The following is a 16,534-nucleotide window of genomic DNA, read 5'->3' on the forward strand; positions in this document are numbered from 1 at the left end:
CATGAGCAGTCAATGACACTTGTGGCTGAAATAGCCAATGCCTCATTTAGAAAAAGAATCTTCCTTTCTGCCTTCAAACATGCAATAGCACAACAGACGCTGAAGAAACCCACCTGGACACATCAGTTCTAGCTAGCTACTGCCCAGGATCAGACTAATTTCTGAGCAAGCTCCGAGGATCAAGCCAAAGGCCAACTACAGTGGAGTTGCATCATATGTGCATTTAACTTTCGTGAATTCAACTATATGAGCTCGGCAGGAAAAAAAAAAAGAAGAAAAAACAATAACTCACGGTGGTGGAGTACTGTACAGGAGTCAACGGGAGAGCACTCGAGGGGTCGATTTATCACATCTAGACTAGACGCAATAAATTGCCCCCCATTGGATCGATCGCTGCCCACCGATCTGGTGAGCATCTCGCTGCACTTAGTGTGATTCTATTGTTTAAAGAGATACTTATTTTTCGTACAACATGGCCCCTAAACACAAGCCAACTACTTCATCTGGTGCTCAACCAAAGAAACAGTCATCTGTTCCAATGCTGGAGGAAAAACTGACTGTGTTGGACTTATTGAGAAACGGTACATCAGTCTCCAACATGGCATGTAAATATGGCCGCAACGAATCTAGCATCCGTGCCATCAAGATTTGAGAGAGAGAAATTCGTCAAGCCATGGCATCAAGTGCTCCAATAACTGCTAAGGTGATGAGCCAGGTGCGTGATAAAACTTTAGTGAAGACTGAAAAGGCATTAAACTTATGGCTCGAAGACATGAACCATAAACGTGTGCCTATTGATGGCAACACGTTGCGAGAAAAGGCTCTTAGCCTCTATGCGTTGTTCAAACCTCTTGCTGAAGATGGACAGCCTTCCGATGAGAAGGAATTCAAAGCCAGCCAAGGTTGGCTTAACAGTTTTAGAAACCGCTTCAACCTCAAAAATGTGCAGACAACTGGTGAAGCTGCATTTGCCAAAGAAGAGGCAGCAAAAGCCTACCCGGAACAATTAAAGAAAATCATAGACGAAAAGGGCTATCTTCCGGAACAAGCTTTTAATGCTGACGAGACTAGGCTCTTCTGGAAAAAAATGTCCAACTGCACTTACACTTCAAAAATCAGAAAGACAAGCCCCTGGCTTCAAAGCACCTAAAGACCGTGTGACTGTGCTGTCTTGTGGCTATGCAGCTGGGCATTTAAGAAAGCTGGACTTGCTCTACAGGGCTGCCAATCCCCATGTCCTAAAAGGCAAGAACAAAAATCTCCTGCCTGTGTTCTGGCAATCAAATAAAAAGGCTTGAGTGACGGCACCATTATTTCTGGATTGGTTCCACAAGTGTTTCATTCCGGAGCTCAAGAGGTACCTCAAAGAGAAAGGACTTGATTTTAAAGTGTTGCTGATCATAGACAATGCTCCTGGCCATCCTGAGGCACTCCGGTTTGCACATAACGACGCTGAAGTTGTCTTTCTCCCTTTTTTTATTCTTCCGTCTCTCTCTTTTTGACTATACCCGATTTTCGCCTTATGCGCTGATTTTAGAACCTAACCCGCGCGTAAGATGCGACTCCACTGTACAAGCTTATCTAGTTGAAGTCAATATGCTACGCCTGGCACAAATCTGGATTCATGCTAGGACATGGGAGAGAAACAGCTTTAGTGGCACTGAAGGATGATCTCCTGCTGTTAACGGATGATGTCCAGGAGGATGAAAATGAATGGCTTCCCCTTTCTACAGCACTCAACCCTGTTGACCATAAGAAACTGTTGTCCTACTTAAGAGAGGTGGCAGAGGTCCAGCAGAATATACTAAAATAATTTAAATCCAAGAATCATGATGGGTCACTATGCCTCTGCCACTAGACCCTTCACTTGTCAAGTCCCACAAGGATCAATTCGCTCTTCAGTCCTATTCAACAATTATATCCATCCACAAGGGACACAGGTAAAATGCCATAAACTACAGTACCAGCACTATGTGGATTACATAGAGCTCTACCTTTGTTTCACCCCACACAACCATAGCACTACCACCAAGATAGTCCGGTGCTTGGACAAGATCAGATCACAGATGAAGAAAAAGCTGGTAGAAGCTAGAGTTGAGTATGACAACATGATGCTAGTAGGTAGAGGAAAGCATTTTGCACCATAGTTGTAAACTATTCAGTCTCCTTTGGTTATAGATACATAGCCACAGCTGGCCAATTCAGTTCCTAGTTTAGGAGTGCTCTAGAGTAGCTTCCCATAGAATCTCTGGTCAAGTTCAAGTCTCCATACTTGTATTCAAACGTAATCAATGGGCTGGTGGTCCCAACATATTTAGAAGATTGCCTAGAGCTCTGCAATGAAAACCAAAGCTGATATATCCACTCCTCAGGCACAGTGAAACTTCTGGCCTGGAGGAGACAGAGCTTTCTTGGGGTCCAAGCTGAGACTGTGGAACAAACTCCTACAGAAACTAAGGACCATCGTAAACCTCGCGACCTTGCATTCCAAATGTCAGGCACACTTGGACCTTTCCTTCTGTTTAAAAATAAATGAGACTTCAAACCCTACCAAAACACTGCTCTACATACACAGTTCTTCCCCTGGGGAGGGGATAAGAGAGAATGAACCGTACATGACAGATGTTAGTCACATCACTTAATGCATTACTGGAAGCCATTCAGATACTATGGTGCAGAGTATAAGAACCCATATATAATAGAATAGAATTTTTAAGATCTCTGTATCCATGCCAATGAAAAAGTTGCTGCTAAGTTTAAGTAATAAGAACTACTACTCACTTTGAACATAGGTTTAGAAAAGTTTCTCCTAGATACAGACCTACAAGCTCTCCAAAGTTTCCCATCACTGTAGTTTAAAGACTCTCAACATATTGATACTACATTTTTCCAAACAGAGATGACATTTTATTTAAATCCTACTTTTTTTTAGATCAGCACCGCAGTAAAGAGAAAGACGCTTCCATTGTCAGCTCCTCTCTAGGAAAACACCCTCACTGAGATAAAGTTCCACATTAGCCCTGTAACACTCATATCTATGAAAGTAACAACTGCATTTCAACCTCTATCATATTACTCAGCCTAACAAGAATGGGGGGAAGGACCGACATGAATACCACTTCTTTTCTGAATATGGATGGGAAATGATTCATTCACACCTGTGGAAGTGATGGCTCTGGCCCATGGGCAACTACTAGGTTCTTATACTTATGGAAACAATAGAGCGAGCAAAGGTTTTACAATTACAGAGGGTGCAAGGGACCCTAGATCATCCAATTCACAGTGATATGCTCTTTTCCCCTAAATACTGGTGGCATCAAGTAATCCCTTCAGTCCACTTATTTACATAGCCCCAAGCCCAACAGCCCCAGCAGGATGCACACATACATGTAAACACAACATGCTTGCATGAGATCTATCCAAACATAAACACTCAATTGCAGGGGGTTGGACTAGATGACTTCCTGAGGTCCTTTCCAACTCTGATATTCTATGAATCGGGAAGAAACAGGAGGGAACAGACTTTAGATTATTTTATAAAGGAACACAAAGGAAGCTTGTTAGGTATGTTTCAGACATTTAGATACCTCCTTTTTATTTAGGATTTCCTCATCCAAACTGCAACATCTTGCAACAGCCCCAGAAACAATTCCACCCACCCGAAGATGATTACCCACAAACCATCACATTAATTTTGAACCCAGTGGGGTTGTGAGCCAATGTTTTGAACTAAATTTGGATGAGCCATAAAGCCCCACTTCTCTCCTCTCCCTCCTTCAAAAGCCATCCTTCTCACCCAAACATCCACCGCCCCCCAAAAAACAAAATACACCCAGGACATGCATCCCAGCTGGATTTTAGGGTAACTAGCTCCCAGGACTGAATGATGGGGAGGGGGGAGAACAGGAAGCGTTTGACTCACACCCTCCTCAAGTGGATCTCCACATGCGATGCCCAATAAATCACACCTCACCCGTACACACTAGGAAACTCTCACCCCAGCCCCGCTGACTTCCCAGACACCCCACAGAGCTAATGGAGGTGGGGGCGGAGGGGGAGCATCTCCCACGTGGTGGGATACACCAATGTGAATGCCTCTCTAGGTGCCCCCCTTGAAACTCTCCCCCCAGCCCCACTGGCTTCCCAGGCAAACACCCCACAGCTCCGCAGAGCACGGGCACAGCGTCTCCCGCGTGGGGCGTGTAACAATGTGAACGCCCCCCCGCCGAGGGGCCAGGGATAAGCACAGCCCTCACACCCCCGCCGCCACCCCCTTACTCCCTCCCAACGGCCCCCCACGCAGCCCCCCGCTGGGGGACCATCCCCCAGGGAAAGAAGTCTATGCGCGGGGCGAGGGGCACATGGCGTCCCGGCCAGCTCCCCCCCGTGGAGGGGGGGGCGAGTCTTGAATCGCCCCCCAAGGCCGGGGCAGGAGAGAGACGTTTGTTTACCTCAGGAGCGAGCGCGCCTTTGTGCGTCCCCCGCCGCTCCTCGGCTACAGCGCACCTCGGGGGCGGGGCGCCGGAGCTCCGGATGTGGCAGGAAGGGACACCTGGGCTCCTCCTCCCGCCACCCGCGCTGGCGGCTCCCTATCTGGCAGCGGCCCCTCCCCCATGGGCTCGCTCGCGCCCGTCCCTCTCCGCGGCGGGCGCCGCCAACGCTCGGCCGAGTTTGAATCTGTCCCGGCCCCGCGCCGGGCTGAGGAGCCGAGCTGCGCGCGGGGGGCCGCAGGGGCTGTCTATTATTGTCGGCCGGCGGCGGGGGGGCGGGGCTCTGCAAGGACGGGGCCTGCGGGGCGGAGCAGCTCCGCCCCTCGCTCCCGCCTCTTCTCCCTCCCCCCCCCGCTGGCCCTACCCAGCCCGTTAATTCTGACCCCTCACAGGCACAGCCGCCCCCCCGCACGCACCCCACAGATCGCTGGGGCCTTCGCCCCTCCACAGCCGGCGGGCGGGCGGCTTCCGAGGGGCCGCATGTCCTCCCCTGAGCCAGCTGCATTACCCCTGCCCCTCCTCAATCCTACTCCTCCATTGCCCCACCCCCAGGCCCTCCAGTGCTCCCCCATCCCCCGTGCATTGCCCCAACCCCCCCCCCCCACCACTGTTAATTCTTATCTCTCCATTGCCCCACCACCTCCAGCCCCTACAGTGCACCCCCAGCCCCTGTGCATTTCCCCAATCCCCCCCCCTCCGTTAATTCTTACCTCTCCTTTGCCCCACCGCTTCCAGCCCCTATAGTGCTCCCCCACCCCCCGTGCATTGCCCCACCCCCCCACCACCACTGTTAATTCTTATCTCTCCATTGCCCCACCACCTCCAGCCCCTACAGTGCTCCCCCACGCCCCGTGCATTGCCCCAACCCCCCCCACCACCACTGTTAATTCTTATCTCTCCATTGCCCCACCACCTCCAGCCCCTACAGTGCTCCCCCACCCCCCGTGCATTGCCCCAACCCCCCCCCCCCCACCACCACTGTTAATTCTTATCTCTCCATTGCCCCACCACCTCCAACCCCTACAGTGCACCCCCAGCTCCCCGTGCATTGCCCCAACCCCCCCCCCCACCACTGTTAATTCTTACCTCTCCATTGTCCCACCACCTCCAGCCCCTACAGTGCTCCCCCACCCCCCGTGCATTGCCCCAACCCCCCCCATTAATTCTTACCTCTCCATTGTCCCACCACCTCCAGCCCCTACAGTGCTCCCCCACCCCCCGTGCATTGCCCCAACCCCCCCCCATTAATTCTTACCTCTCCATTGTCCCACCACCTCCAGCCCCTACAGTGCTCCCCCACCCCCCGTGCATTGCCCCAACCCCCCCACCACCACCGTTAATTCTTACCTCTCCATTGCCCCAACCCCCCCACCACCGTTAATTCTTACCTCTCCTTTGCCCCACCACCTCCAGCCCCTATCGTGCTCCCCCAGCCCCTGTGCATTTCCCCAATCCCCCCCACCACCGTTAATTCTTACCTCTCCACCGTTAATTCTTACCTCTCCATTGCCCCAACCCAATCCTACTCCTCCATTGCCCCACCCCCAGGCCCTCCAGTGCTCCCCCACCCCCCGTGCATTGCCCCACCCCCCCACCCCCCCATTAATTCTTACCTCTCCTTTGCCCCACCACCTCCAGCCCCTATAGTGCTCCCCCAGCCCCCGTGCATTGCCCCAATCCCCCCCCCACAGTTAATTCTTACCTCTTCATTGCCCACCACCTCCAGCCCCTATAGTGCTCCCCCAGCCCCTGTGCATTGCCCCAATCCCCCCCACCACCGTTAATTCTTACCTCTCCTTTGCCCCACCGCTTCCAGCCCCTATAGTGCTCCCCGAGCCCCTGTGCATTTCCCCAATCCCCACCACCACCGTTAATTCTTACCTCTCCTTTGCCCCACCACCTCCAGCCCCTATAGTGCTCCCCCAGCCCCCGTGCATTGCCCCAACCCCCCCCCCCCACGGTTAATTCTTACCTCTCCATTGCCCCACCACCTCCAGCCCCTATAGTGCTCCCCCAGCCCCCAGTGCATTGCCCCAATCCCCCCACCACCACCGTTAATTCTTATCTCTCTATTGCTCCACCACCGCCAGACTCTGCAGTGCTCCCCCTAGCCCCCGTGCAATACCCCAACCCCCCCACCACTGTTAATTCTTACCCCTGCATTGCCTCAACTCCTCCACTACTGTTAATTCTTACCCCTTCATTGCCCCATCACCTCAATCCCCTGTAGTGCTCCTCCCGCCCCCCAGCCTCCCCTGCAGTGCCCCACCACTTCCAGCCCCTGCATTGCCCTTACCACCAGTTAATTCCTGCTCCTCCATCGCCCCCCCCCCCCGGCCCTCCAGCGCATCCCTGAGCACCAGCATTGCCCCATCCCTCCACCACCGACATTGCTCCTCCAGACACCCTGCTCAGCCCCTGCATTGCCCCTATCATCCAGTTAATTCCTACTCCTCCAGTGCCCCACCCTCCCAGGCCCCCCAGCCCCTGCATTGCTCCAACTCCTCCAAGTCCAACCCCTGTATTGCTCCTCCAGCTCCCCCCCCCAGCACCTGCATTTCCCCAATCCCTCCACCGCCTACATTACTCCTCCTGCCCCCCCCCAGCTCCTGCATTGCCCGACCCCTCAAGCCGCTGCATTGCTCTTCCATTCCCCATCCCCTGCATTGCCCCTCCAGGCCCCTTCCACCACTGCACTGCCCCAACCCCTGCAATGCCCTTATGCCCCAATGCCTCTCCATTGCCCCTACCACCAGTTAATTCCTAGCCCTTTATTGCCCCTCCATCCCCTGCATTGCCCATAGCCCCCACTTAATTCCTACACATCCATTGCCCCACCACTCCTTAGCCCTGCATTACCCCATGTCAATTCCTACACCTCCATTGCCCCAAGCCCTGCAGCTACCCCCACCCAATTCATCTCTACCCCTCCCTTCCCTCATTACCCCCAGCCAGTTAATTCCTACCCCCTCTCCCCCCCAACCCCTGCAGTTACTCCAATTAATTCATCCCAGTTAATTCCTACCCCTCATTGCACGCCGCCTTCAGTTACCCCAACCCATTGTATTCCTACCGCTTACTCCATGCCCCCTAAAAACCCCACTGTTACACCGTTTTCCCCACAGGCAACTCAGTTCCTCAATCCAGCCGTCAATTCACTTAATTTCTCTCCCATTTCTCCGATTCACACTCTATCCGCATATATTGAATCAACCCCCACCCCATCTAATTTCATATTCCCCCTACAAACTTCATTCCCCCTCTCCAAATTCAAGCCATTTCGTCCAGGCACCGTCCAACCCCTGCCCAAAATTCGAATGATTTCCCCAGGCACCTTTCTGCCTTCCCCCAAATTCAATCCATTTCTCCCTTGCGTCTTAAATAACATTCACAATTTTATTCCTCCTCGCACAGCTCACACCCAGCATGCACACACTGCACTCCATTTCCTCCATATACAACTCTTTCCATCTCCCCCATGCACAGATACCACTCACATAGACACCGGCACACCCACACTTCCTTCCCCCAGCACTCACTACTCGCTCCATCCTCCCTCACAGGATGGTGCAACTCCCCCTCCCAACCCTCTTGTATTTTGAGGGGGTGGAGGAAAGCATAAGGCTTGTCTTGGCACACCGATCTTCCCCCCAGTTTCTCTCCCCCCCCCTCCGATTGCTGACCCTAAGATCTGGGACTTTAGTGCTCAACTCCCCTTCATTCTCCCCTTCACCCCCAGATTATTTCAGAAAATTGGGGGGGGGGCGGGAAATCAGCACATCCTTTTGATGCTTTAGGACATGGGGATTTTGCCAGGCACATGATGGCATTATGTCGTTTGACTTGCCATGTTTGGCTCTGCGATTGGAGGAAAAAGCAAGATATTTCTCTCATTAAAAAAAAAAAAAAATCTCCCTCTTCCCAAATTTCTTGTTGCATGAAAGTTTATGCTGATTAATACTGCAAAAAGTGCTTTGAGGGCAGACGAGGGGGAGTTGTCTCTCCAGCAGTTGAGGGACACAGGGAGAGCGGCAGAAAACAGCATGCAGCATAATCTATTTCAAATGTGTATGAACAACCTTTCCCATCCACCCCCCCACACCTTTTACATATTTGTTTAAGAAATGGATACAAGATTTGCTAGTTTACTTACCAAACGGCCGTCCAGGGCTTCCTGTTTGGCCAATGTCTGTGTGTGTGTGTGTGTTTTTTTCTCTTCTGTAGGTGGGGATTCTGCAGTGCTGCACAGACACACTGCAGCAGCTCCAAAGCTGGAGGATAGTAAAGTGTGTTACTTACTAGAGAGGCTCTATATTACCACTAGGCGCTGGCAGGAGCAAAGAAGCATTTTTCTTAAAGAGACATGATTCTCCTCCGCTCCCCGCCCCCGCCCCCGTCCCCACTTCCTTCCCAAAATACGGGAAACAGTTGGAGGTTGGACTGGGAAAATGGCATAAACAGAGGAGGTCAAGGTTAATATTAAGGGAGTAATTGAGTAAAAGCTTGAGCATGACTCAATGAAAAGCTGGAATTGCCCACTTTCAAAAGAATCTTTGCTACTCTTCAGATAAACTTTATAAACTGCCAGATATGCTGCCTGAATATTTTCCTTGCCATCTTTACTTGTTAAATTACTGTGTATGGGTAAAGAATAGTGACAGTGCAATGCAGTTCCAGGGAATAACAACAAACAATAATATGTATCATCTTCCATATGAATGAATTGCCTTATGGATAGGGCCCTACCAAATTCACAGTCCATTTTGATACATTTCAGGGTCGTAGGACTTTAAAAATCTTAAAATTTCACGGTTTCAGATATTTAAACCTGAAATATCATGAGGTCGTAACTGAGGGGGTCCCCAGAAAACCCAAAAGCAGGTTGTCGGGGGTTGCAAGGCTATTGTAAGGGGATCGCAGTATGGCCACCCTCACTTCTGGGCTGCTGCTGATGGCGGCGCTGCCTTCCAAGCCGGGTGGCCAGAGAGTGGCAGCAGCTGGCTGGGAGCCCAGGCCTGAGTTACCACCCCCACCACCAGCACAGAAGTAAGGGTGGTAATACTATACCATGCCGTCCTTACTTCTGTGCTGCTGCCTTCAGAGCTGGGTGGCCACAGAGAGGCAGCTGCTGGCCGGGTCACAGACCATGAAGTCTAGCTATTGAAGGGGGGCTATTGAATATTGCCACCTATACTTCTGTGCTGCCTTCAGAGCGAGGCAGCTGCCGGCCAGGCGCCCAGCTCGGAAGGCAGCACTGCTGGCAGCAGCAGCCCAGAAGTAAGGGTGGCGTGATATGATATTGTCACTTTCACTTCTGCCCTGTTGCTCGTGGTGGTGCTGCCTTCAAAGCTGAGCTCCCAGCCAGCAGCCGCAGAGCTTCCTGCAGCTGGGAGGAGTTCCCGGAGGTGGCTGTGACCCATTCAGGGGAAGAGGAAGTCCTGTCCCTTCCCAGTCCAGCCAGGACTAGCAGCTGCAGCCCAGTGCATGGAAAGAGCTCCCAGCCCTGCCCCTCCCCGGCTCCAGGCACAGTGCTCAGGGGTTAAAGGAGCCTTAGCTGTGTGTGTGTGTGGGGGGGGGTGACCATGATGCCCCCTCCCGACCAAGGCATCCTGGGTGGTTGCCCACATCTCCCACCCAAAAGGCTGGTCCAGGGCCCCCCAAAAGTGACGACCCCCATACTATGCCACCCCCATTTCTGTACTGCTGCTGCCAGCAGTGCTGCCTTCCGAGCTGGGCGCCTGGCCGGCAGCTGCCTCGCTCTGAAGGCAGCACAGAAGTAAGGGTGGCAATATTGAGACCCCCCTTCAATAGCTAGATTTCATGGTCTGTGGCTCGTTTTTCACAGCCGTGAATTTGGTAAGGCCCTACTTATGGACATAAGCAATTATAAATTTAATAATAAAAAGTTACCTATGTAATATATGTGTGATATGCAATATGTTACAGTGTTTCTCAGCCTTTTGATACCAGAGTCTCACTTGCTGCCTTCCTAAACTGTGTCAGGGAAATCTCTGGGACCAGTAAGGAAGCTACCACAGACCAGCACTTGTCCATGGACCGGTCTTTGAGAAACACTGTGTTACACAATAGTAGAGGGAAAAAGACATTAAGAGGCATAGAGAGAAAAGTTTTGAGATGAAATCTGAAACGAGATAGAGAATTGATGAAGCTGAAAGACAGCCGAAGGCTGTTCCAAATGGAATGAGCTGCAGAGGAGAAGGCTCTGGCACCAAAAGTGGTGACATTGTGGGGAGGTACGCAAAAAAGGCAAGGTGGTTAAATGTATAAGGAATGTGTAAGATATGTGAATATTCTCATTATAGAAAAGGCTCTGCAGTTGAAATGGTAATGTAGCCTTTACTGTAACACCATTTTCAGTTGCTTATAACTTTCTCAAAATTCCAGTTTGGGGCTGAAATTGCCTATGATTTCTTTCAAACTAAATTTCTGTTTTGTTGTGTTTTTTTGAAAGTTTGAGCAATATCCATAAGCCATTTTGAGAGGTGGAAAAAATATACTCTTCATGTTTTTAAAAAATGAGACTTTTTACACATGGGACATAAAAATAGCTGCTCTTAAAGGTCTCATTCTTGCAAACATGCACCAGTGCTTATTGAAATCAATGGGACAGCTCACGTGTAAAATGACTCACATGCAAAACTGTAGGATGAAGGACAAAAACTTCTAATTTCACGTGTGGCTAGATCCCAATAGGATGCTAAGATACTGCATTAATGGGGCATAAAAGTATTTACAATGAATATATAGAGAGAAGTTTGAAACATGTTGAAAATAAAGTTATATATTTAAAAATTAAAACATTTACATATTTTAAAGTTACAAGCAATTAAAATCCACCTTTGGCATGGACAGTAAATATGTATATGTATACAATATCGAGCTCACCTGCTGCTCTGTATAGATTTGAAGTGGTGAGGATTTTTGCGTACTCATAGAGTAATGCAGTGTAAAATTTATGGAATTGTGCAAAATAATATCACTGCATCTTGCACATTTATTTCCTCCCTTTTTATTTTGTCTTTAAAAATAAAAGAAATCAACTGCAAATGCCTATGTTCATAAAATATTAAAATTCCAACTTTGACCATGAAAAACTTGAGAAATGCAGAAGTTCAATCATGGTTGTGAGTATAAGGATGGTTTTGTGATTAAAGCAGTAGGCCGGGAATCAGATTATATTACAGGCTGAGACACAGACTTCCTGTGTGACCTTGATCAAGTCCCTCAGAACTTGATTTTCAGAGGCATCCCTCTCACATGTAGGCAGCCTCACAGCGGGGCTTTAATATCGTGAAGGTCCTTGCTTGGGTTTTTACTATAGGACGAAATTGCATCTCCTGTGCATAAGATAGCTTCTGCAGTTACATTAATTGGGGAACAAATTTACAGGGATGACCAATGCTAATTATTCAGAACATAGGCTGATTATAAGCAGATCCCAAGAAGAAACTTTCCCTGCATGGTATAGTATTTCATGGTTAGTTATATTATAGAGGTTTTGCTCCTTCCTTATAAGGATTTGTCATGGGGCACCATAGATTAGCTAAACTTGACCTGTTCTAGTTTGGCAAATTCCATGTTATGCAATGCATTCTTTGGGTGATGCAGTAAATAGAGATATTTTATAGCTATCTCTGTCCAGTTGGAGGATAGTAGGGATGTATTATACCAGGAAAAATAATTGTTTAGGCTTTGTGTGGGAAATGCAACCGCTTGATCCAGAATAAAAGGACCTGGTAATAGATTCTTCCAGCCAGAAGTGTTCTTCTTTGAGGTTCAGACTCAAAGTTCAAAATCCTTTACAAGTGAAACAAATCAAAACCATTGTAGACTGAGATAGAAGCACATCATCACAGAGTCTAATAATAATATAGTCAGAAATAAATACAGCTGTAAGACTTCCTTGGAAGTTAACTCCCATTTCTCCTTTTTTTTTTTTTTTTTTTTTTTTGCTGTCAGTGACATTCTTTCCTGGCACGTTTTCTGTATTCAGCAAAATGTATTTAAAAAAATCCAAGAAGCAATTACGATATTCACCTTTCTTAGGAATAAGGTGCCACTTTATGTGGTGTTGAAACCCTTTCACACGGTACAAGGCCATGCATCTAATTGGTGGATGTAGCTAAGCTATTCATTAGAAACTTGGCCAGGCCACATACATTTGCTTCTCTGCTTTATGCCAAGCCAGTCTGGAGAGTGCTCCAGGAAAGGAGGAGGGAGTGGCATGGATCTCATGTTGAGTTCTTCATTCCCCATGGAGACATAATCAGAACATTACCCAGAGATTCATAAAAAAAAAAAATTAGCACTTTAATGACCTACATAGATTTTTGTAAAGAGTTACTTCAACGAAGAGCTGGATAATTCCTCACACAGCTGTGGTTTAGGAGGCAGCTCAGGGGACATTCTTGCAGAATTACTCTAGTACAATTAAAAAGAAATTACTATCAGGTTTCTTGGGTGTCTTTTTTTCCAATCAAGGGCATTGTGTCCTCAATCCATCTCTTCTGTTTTCTGGTTTCTTTTGAAGTCATTACAGCTTTGACAGCCGTATGGCAAACTGCCAAGCAGTAATGGTGCTGTGTGTTCTCTCTGCACAAATGACCTCAAAAGCTCCCCAAGCATGATCTCTCTCTTGACGTCATTACTAATGGTCATATAAAGGCAGCCATCATCAGGGGGATGTGAGAGGTGTCTCTCAGGTGAACACTAAGCTTCTACAAACCACTGCATGTTCTTTTAGCCAAAGCAGAATTACATTTCTTGGATGCGGAGTACTAGACACCCAAGCACCAGCAATAGCTATAACTGAGAAGTATACAACCACTATTCTGTTCTCCAGTGTGAGATCTTGCCAGCGTGATCCATGCCTTTGTCACTTTGAGACTAGATTGCTGTAATACACTATGGATGGGCTAGGTGTGGGAGCCATTCAGAAATCACAGCTACTGCTGCATGTGGTAGATCACTTATTAAAGGAAGTTTCGCACTCAGAGCATATTACACACTGCACTGGTTTCCAACAGGCTTCAAGGTGAAATTCATGGTGTTGGGTTTAATTTATAAACTCTAAATGGTTAGGGACTTGGTTACTTGGGGGATTGCCTCTCTCCCCAACATACCTTGCCACAGCTGAGATCTGTGGCGTCTCCTTTATCTGGAGTCTCCTTGGTTTAAAAGAAAGATAGCAGCTAGCAGGATATTTCTGGTGAAGGCTCTTTGACTCTGGAATTTGCTGCTCAAGCTCTCCCTTTCCCTGCTCCTGCAAAGCCCAGATTTCTTCCTGGGCTTTTGGGGAGACATAGGTGTGGTGAAGATAAATACACTAAGGACTGTGAGATCTTCAGATGCTACAGTAATGGGGGGTGTGTAAATACCATAGAGAGCTGATTTACTTTTTCCCAAATCAAGTCCTAAGTGTTTCCTGTCAAACTTTAGTATAACAGACCACAAAGGTACAAATCATTACTTTCACATTTCCTCCAAACCACAGACCCCTTCCTATGGATAAAGAGGACAGGAAGGATGCCCCCTTGCTTCCACCGTCGTCTATCAATTGCATTTTATAAATTTAAAACAGCTATTCTGTATTCTCTTCAAGCAAGAGAATTCTGTATTCTCTTCAAGCTATTCTGTATTCCCTTCTACAAACCACTGCACGTTCTTTTAGCTAAAGCAGAATTACGTTTCTTGGATGCGGAGCTCTAGACACCCAAGCACCAGCAGTAGCTATAACTGAGAAGTATACAACCACTATTCTCCAGTGTGAGATCTTGCCAGAGTGCTTCCAATGACTCCTGTCTTAATTAGGATCTGATTTACACTGGTGTAAATGAGGAGCAATCCTTCTGAAGTCAAAAAGAGTTGCACTGGTGTAACATCAATGTGAGCAGAATCAGAAACAGACCCGTAGGGAGCAAAATACCAAGATTGAAAAAAAAATCAAGCCTGTGTCTTTCTCAGAGCAGTACCACTAGTTCACAGCACTGGCCCAGAAGAATAGTATCTCAGATCATTTAAGAAAAACATAGTTCTCATTTCCGCTTTGTCCCTTTAGGGCAGGACAGAACATCCTGTTGTTCTAATAATGTGAGCAAAATAGTAGTTATTTTTGGCAAAAAAAATTCATTTTTAAAGTACATTTTTTAAAGGCAACTCTAATCCAGGATTCAGATTATTCAATAAATGTATTAGGAGCACAATACTTCTTTTTGCATCCAGGAATCCCTATTCATGAACACAGCACATATAAACTCAGTCAAAAGTTCATATCAGTTCAACAGTAAAACCATTTTAACAGTTATCTGTTGAAAGAGAGCTATGATTCTGAACAAAGGCAACACCCATAATTAGAGTGTGCCATATCTAGTACTGCACCTGGGGAGCAGGGTGCCCGTGGGAAGTCTAACACACCTACATTTGCATGTGAGCTGTGGGAGAAGAGCACAAAAGTATTGGTGCAAAAGGTCATGAGCAGGGCAGTGGAATGTATGTTGATTAAGTGGCTCTGTGAGGAGGTTCATACCAGCATGCTTGTATTGGAGTTTGCTGTAAATTAATCCTGCCTTCTGTAGAAACTCAACATAGGAGACAGCTGAAATCACCATCTGTCCTCTATAGAGGTAAGTCTCCCCTCTAGGGCAGTCAGGTTTGCTAACTCTGGATTAGTGCTGTCAAGCGATGGAAAAAATTAATCGTGATTAATCGCTCTCTTAAACAATAATACAATACCATTTATTTAAATATGTTTGGATGTTTTCTACATTTTCAAATATATTGATTTCAATTACAGCAGAGAATACAAAGTGTACAGTGCTCACTTTATTTTTGGTTACAAATATTTTCACAGTAAAAACCAAAAGAAATAGTATTTTTCAATTCATCTAATACAAGTACTGTAGTGCAATCTCTTTATCATGAAAGTTGAACTTACAAATGTAGAATTATGTACAAAAAAATAACTGCATTCAAAAATAAAACGATGTAAAACTTTAGAGCCTACAAGTCCACTCAGTCCTACTTCAGCCAATCGCTCAAACAAACAAGTTTGGTTACAACTTGCAGGAGATAATGCTGCCTGCTTCTTGTTTACAATGTCACCTGAAAGTGAGAACAGGCGTTTGCATGGCATTGTTGTAGCCGGTGTCACAAGATATTTACATGCCAGATGCGCTAAAGATTCATTTGTCCCTTTATGCTTCAACCACTATTCCAGAGGACATGCGTTCTTGCTGATGACAGGTTTTGCTTGATAACTATCCAAAGCAGAGTGGACTAACACATGTTCATTTTCATCATCTGAGTCAGATGCCGCCAGCAGGTTGATTTTCTTTGTTTTTGGTGGTTCGGTTTCTGTAGTTTCCGCATCAGAGTGTTGCTCTTTTAAGACTTCTGAAAGCATGCTCCACACCCCGTCCTGATCAGATTTTTGGAAGGCACTTCAGATTCTTAAACCTTGGGTCGAGTGCTGTAGCTATTTTTAGAACTCTCACATTAGTACCTTCTTTGCGTTTTGTCAAATATGCTGTGAAAGTGTTCTTAAAATGAACAACGTGCTGGGTCATCATCCGAGATTGCTATAACATGAAATATATGGCAGAATGTGGGTAAAACAGAACAGGAGACATATAATTCTGCCCCAAGGAGTTCAGTCACAAATTTAATTTACGCACTATTTTTTTAATGAGCATCATCAGCATGGAACCATGTCCTCTGGAATGGTGGCCGAAGCATGGAGGGGCATATGAATGTATAGCATATCTGGCAAGTAAATACCTTGCAACGCCGGCTACAAAAGTGCCATGCGAATGCCTGTTCTCACTTTCTGGTGACGTAAATAAGAAGAGGGCAGAATTATCTTCTGTAAATGTAAACAAACTTGTTTGTCTTCGTGATTGGCTGAACAAGAAGTAGGACTGAGTGGACTTGTAGGCTCTAAAGTTTTACATTGTTTTGTTTTTGAGTGCAGTTATGTAACAAAAAACCTTTAATTTTTAAGTTACACTTTCACAATAAAGGGATTG

General features: G+C 47.2%; 1 protein-coding gene across 43 annotated transcripts in view; it reads right to left on the reverse strand.

Annotated features, from left to right (window-relative positions):
• ADD3 (adducin 3) overlaps positions 1–16,534 on the reverse strand; it is a 202,744-nt gene that overhangs the window by 178,051 nt on the left and 8,159 nt on the right. For 12 of the 43 annotated variants that reach the window (XM_043552437.1, XM_043552417.1, XM_043552418.1 and 9 more), the window contains exon 1: positions 4,452–4,748. The exons of 3 other annotated variants lie outside the window; for them this stretch is intronic. The gene's annotated coding sequence lies outside the window, so the exon portion shown is untranslated. Of the gene's footprint in view, positions 1–4,451; positions 5,048–8,643; positions 8,818–16,534 lie in introns of those variants that run through there. 28 more of the 43 variants (XR_006292556.1, XR_006292553.1, XR_006292555.1 and 25 more) reach the window with 17 other exon arrangements.

This window comes from Chelonia mydas, chromosome 7 (genome assembly GCF_015237465.2).
Source record: "Chelonia mydas isolate rCheMyd1 chromosome 7, rCheMyd1.pri.v2, whole genome shotgun sequence".
NCBI lineage: Eukaryota > Metazoa > Chordata > Testudines > Cheloniidae > Chelonia > Chelonia mydas.